Consider the following 4654-nt stretch of genomic DNA (forward strand, 5'->3'; position numbering starts at 1 on the left):
AAGAAAATCTAATTTCGTTGTCGGCAGGATTCGAACCTGCGCAGGAAGATCCTAATGGATTTCTAGTCCATCGCCTTAACCACTCGGCTGCGACAACAGGCTTGTCAGCAGTGAATGGGCCACCAGGCATAGCCTACAGAAAGTGATAATTTACAACTGAAAGACAATGCAGTAACTCATTAACTCATTATGCAATAACATGAAATGTTCCCCTCAGTCATTTGTTATTAAGTACAGCTGTTTTCTTATTTTCCTTGATCTTTGCTCAGCTCCAGAAGGTTTGCATTTGAGAGTGTTTATTATAAAGTGTTATTTCATCATCTTATTATTACTGCTAATCAGCATGACTCCTGAGAGGAACTAAACAACTGTCAGAAGTGGATTTGAACCCACGCCTCCATGGGAGACTGCGACCTGAACGCAGCGCCTTAGACCGCTCGGCCATCCTGACTACAGCATAGTACCTGGGTATCGGGTTAAAGAGTATGGGGTAAAAGTAGAAATAGGCACAGCCTTCTAAAATCACCACAGAGACCAGTAAATTTATGCACGATACCGACTTGCACTTTCAATAGTCATTTGTTTTTATCAATGAAAAACTCCAGTCATTGATTTAACCTCAATATGGCCTTCAATGGAAAAGAGTAGTAAATCGTCATTGAATGAACGCTAAACTGGCCTCAGAATATGTCAGCAATCATCAGGGTAAGAGTGACAACAGGTCCACATGGGGGAAATCTTAACAAATGGCTTAATGGGTATTTTCAACGCAATCGTGTTATTATTTATTTTTAGGGTTTAACAAGGCAGCTCACCTGTGACCTGTGGCTTGACATTAGATGCGGCGACTTGATTACCCTGCAGATTATATTTTTGTTCTTCCCGCCAATACAATCCACTGACAACGACCGACGAGTTGTGCGTTCCGAGATGCTTTTGTTATTCGCCTGTTTGTGGCCCGCCTGTGAAATTGCGCGATTCTTGCAATTCTCTTTCAGCCTCTCATCAACTAGCTGTTTTTGCAGAATATTAAAAATACGATAGTTAATCACTACTCATATTAACGAGGTGTCATTTACATTACCTGAAGTCATTTATTTTTCAACTGGATATTACAAAGGTGCATGACATGCAGGCGCTAAAAAGTTGTCAGGAGTGGGTTTCAAACCATGCCTATAGGGGAGTCTGCGACCTGAATGACTTAATGGTTATTTTCAATGCAATCGTGTTTTTACTTTTTCTTTTAGGGTTTAACAAGGTTTCTCACCAATGACTTTAGATGTGGCCAGTTCGATTACCCTGCAGACTTTAAGAGTGTCTTCAGAATATGGCCATTTTTACATGAATTTAAAAATGCCTCAGATAGGACCAAAAAGTGTCTGGAGCTATCCGTCAGGGTAAGAGTGACAACAGGTTTCCACATGTGAAAATGGGTGAAATCTTAGCAAATGGCTGAATGGTTATTCATGGGAATCGTGTTGTTGTATTGTTGAGTGTATCATGAGATCTCACCTGAAATCTGTGGCTTGACTACAAACCTGTAACCTATGCTACTGTGGCCTATAGAGCTAGAAGGATGGATAACCAGGTGTGTAAAGGTGTGAGGTGGGATCCTATCCCAAATGGACAACTAATCCCTATGTACTTGTGGAGATCTGTTAGGATATGATTGGTATAAGAAACACGACTAAACTTCAACCTCCGGAGGGGTCAAGAAAATCTAATTTCGTTGTCGGCAGGATTCGAACCTGCGCAGGAAGATCCTAATGGATTTCTAGTCCATCGCCTTAACCACTCGGCCACGACAACAGGCTTGTCAGCAGTGAATGGGCCACCAGGCATAGCCTACAGAAAGTGATAATTTTACAACTGAAAGACAATGCAGTAACTCATTAACTCATTATGCAATAACATGAAATGTTCCCCTCAGTCATTTGTTATTAAGTACAGCTGTTTTCTTATTTTCCTTGATCTTTGCTCAGCTCCAGAAGGTTTGCATTTGAGAGTGTTTATTATAAAGTGTTATTTCATCATCTTATTATTACTGCTAAGCAGCATGACTCCTGAGAGGAACTAAACAACTGTCAGAAGTGGGATTTGAACCCACGCCTCCATGGGAGACTGCGACCTGAACGCAGCGCCTTAGACCGCTCGGCCATCCTGACTACAGCATAGTACCTGGGTATCGGGTTAAAGAGTATGGGGTAAAAGTAGAAATAGGCACAGCCTTCTAAAATCACCACAGAGACCAGTAAATGCACGATACCGACTTGCACTTTCAATAGTCATTTGTTTTTATCAATGAAAAACTCCAGTCATTGATTTAACCTCAATATGGCCTTCAATGGAAAAGAGTAGTAAATCGTCATTGAATGAACGCTAAACTGGCCTCAGAATATGGCCATTCTGATATAAATGATAAAATTCCTCAGATAAGACCGAAAAAGTGTATGGAAATATCAGCAATCATCAGGGTAAGAGTGACAACAGGTCCACATGGGGGAAATCTTAACAAATGGCTTAATGGGTATTTTCAACGCAATCGTGTTATTATTTATTTTTAGGGTTTAACAAGGCAGCTCACCTGTGACCTGTGGCTTGACATTAGATGCGGCGACTTCGATTACCCTGCAGATTATATTTTTGTTCTTCCCGCCAATACAATCCACTGACAACGACCGACGAGTTGTGCGTTCCGAGATGCTTTTTGTTATTCGCCTGTTTGTGGCCCGCCTGTGAAATTGCGCGATTCTTGCAATTCTCTTTCAGCCTCTCATCAACTAGCTGTTTTTGCAGAATATTAAAAATACGATAGTTAATCACTACTCATATTAACGAGGTGTCATTTACATTACCTGAAGTCATTTATTTTTCAACTGGATATTACAAAGGTGCATGACATGCAGGCGCTAAAAAGTTGTCAGGAGTGGGTTTCAAACCATGCCTATAGGGAGTCTGCGACCTGAATGACTTAATGGTTATTTTCAATGCAATCGTGTTTTTACTTTTTCTTTTAGGGTTTAACAAGGTTTCTCACCAATGACTTTAGATGTGGCCAGTTCGATTACCCTGCAGACTTTAAGAGTGTCTTCAGAATATGGCCATTTTTACATGAATTTAAAAATGCCTCAGATAGGACCAAAAAGTGTCTGGAGCTATCCGTCAGGGTAAGAGTGACAACAGGTTTCCACATGTGAAAATGGGTGAAATCTTAGCAAATGGCTGAATGGTTATTCATGGGAATCGTGTTGTTGTATTGTTGAGTGTATCATGAGATCTCACCTGAAATCTGTGGCTTGACTACAAACCTGTAACCTATGCTACTGTGGCCTATAGAGCTAGAAGGATGGATAACCAGGTGTGTAAAGGTGTGAGGTGGGATCCTATCCCAAATGGACAACTAATCCCTATGTACTTGTGGAGATCTGTTAGGATATGATTGGTATAAGAAACACGACTAAACTTCAACCTCCGGAGGGGTCAAGAAAATCTAATTTCGTTGTCGGCAGGATTCGAACCTGCGCAGGAAGATCCTAATGGATTTCTAGTCCATCGCCTTAACCACTCGGCCACGACAACAGGCTTGTCAGCAGTGAATGGGCCACCAGGCATAGCCTACAGAAAGTGATAATTTTACAACTGAAAGACAATGCAGTAACTCATTAACTCATTATGCAATAACATGAAATGTTCCCCTCAGTCATTTGTTATTAAGTACAGCTGTTTTCTTATTTTCCTTGATCTTTGCTCAGCTCCAGAAGGTTTGCATTTGAGAGTGTTTATTATAAAGTGTTATTTCATCATCTTATTATTACTGCTAAGCAGCATGACTCCTGAGAGGAACTAAACAACTGTCAGAAGTGGGATTTGAACCCACGCCTCCATGGGAGACTGCGACCTGAACGCAGCGCCTTAGACCGCTCGGCCATCCTGACTACAGCATAGTACCTGGGTATCGGGTTAAAGAGTATGGGGTAAAAGTAGAAATAGGCACAGCCTTCTAAAATCACCACAGAGACCAGTAAATTTATGCACGATACCGACTTGCACTTTCAATAGTCATTTGTTTTTATCAATGAAAAACTCCAGTCATTGATTTAACCTCAATATGGCCTTCAATGGAAAAGAGTAGTAAATCGTCATTGAATGAACGCTAAACTGGCCTCAGAATATGGCCATTCTGATATAAATGATAAAATTCCTCAGATAAGACCGAAAAAGTGTATGGAAATATCAGCAATCATCAGGGTAAGAGTGACAACAGGTCCACATGGGGGAAATCTTAACAAATGGCTTAATGGGTATTTTCAACGCAATCGTGTTATTATTTATTTTTAGGGTTTAACAAGGCAGCTCACCTGTGACCTGTGGCTTGACATTAGATGCGGCGACTTCGATTACCCTGCAGATTATATTTTTGTTCTTCCCGCCAATACAATCCACTGACAACGACCGACGAGTTGTGCGTTCCGAGATGCTTTTGTTATTCGCCTGTTTTGGCCCGCCTGTGAAATTGCGCGATTCTTGCAATTCTCTTTCAGCCTCTCATCAACTAGCTGTTTTTGCAGTACATAAGGGAAGAATTCGGCAGTACCTGTATGGTTAGTGAGAAAGTCCATATTGCAAATGTACGGTCCCTTACTAGACGTCCGAA

At 41.2% G+C, this 4654-nt stretch overlaps 6 non-coding genes across 6 annotated transcripts; all 6 read right to left on the bottom strand.

The window, feature by feature from the left end:
- Positions 1 to 15: 15 nt before the first annotated feature.
- Positions 16 to 97, bottom strand: trnas-aga (transfer RNA serine (anticodon AGA)). Its single transcript has one exon. It is a non-coding gene; the product is annotated as a tRNA-Ser (tRNA).
- A 272-nt stretch (positions 98 to 369) lies between these two features.
- On the bottom strand, positions 370 to 451 carry trnal-cag (transfer RNA leucine (anticodon CAG)). The gene has a single exon. It is a non-coding gene; the product is annotated as a tRNA-Leu (tRNA).
- A 1276-nt stretch (positions 452 to 1727) lies between these two features.
- Positions 1728 to 1809, bottom strand: trnas-aga (transfer RNA serine (anticodon AGA)). Its single transcript has one exon. It is a non-coding gene; the product is annotated as a tRNA-Ser (tRNA).
- Positions 1810 to 2082: 273 nt separating this feature from the next.
- trnal-cag (transfer RNA leucine (anticodon CAG)) lies at positions 2083 to 2165 on the bottom strand. Its single transcript has one exon. It is a non-coding gene; the product is annotated as a tRNA-Leu (tRNA).
- Positions 2166 to 3497: 1332 nt separating this feature from the next.
- Positions 3498 to 3579, bottom strand: trnas-aga (transfer RNA serine (anticodon AGA)). The gene has a single exon. It is a non-coding gene; the product is annotated as a tRNA-Ser (tRNA).
- A 273-nt stretch (positions 3580 to 3852) lies between these two features.
- On the bottom strand, positions 3853 to 3935 carry trnal-cag (transfer RNA leucine (anticodon CAG)). Its single transcript has one exon. It is a non-coding gene; the product is annotated as a tRNA-Leu (tRNA).
- Between the last annotated feature and the right edge of the window lie 719 nt (positions 3936 to 4654).

Source organism: Oncorhynchus keta, unplaced genomic scaffold, assembly GCF_023373465.1.
Source record: "Oncorhynchus keta strain PuntledgeMale-10-30-2019 unplaced genomic scaffold, Oket_V2 Un_contig_21862_pilon_pilon, whole genome shotgun sequence".
Classification (NCBI taxonomy): domain Eukaryota; kingdom Metazoa; phylum Chordata; class Actinopteri; order Salmoniformes; family Salmonidae; genus Oncorhynchus; species Oncorhynchus keta.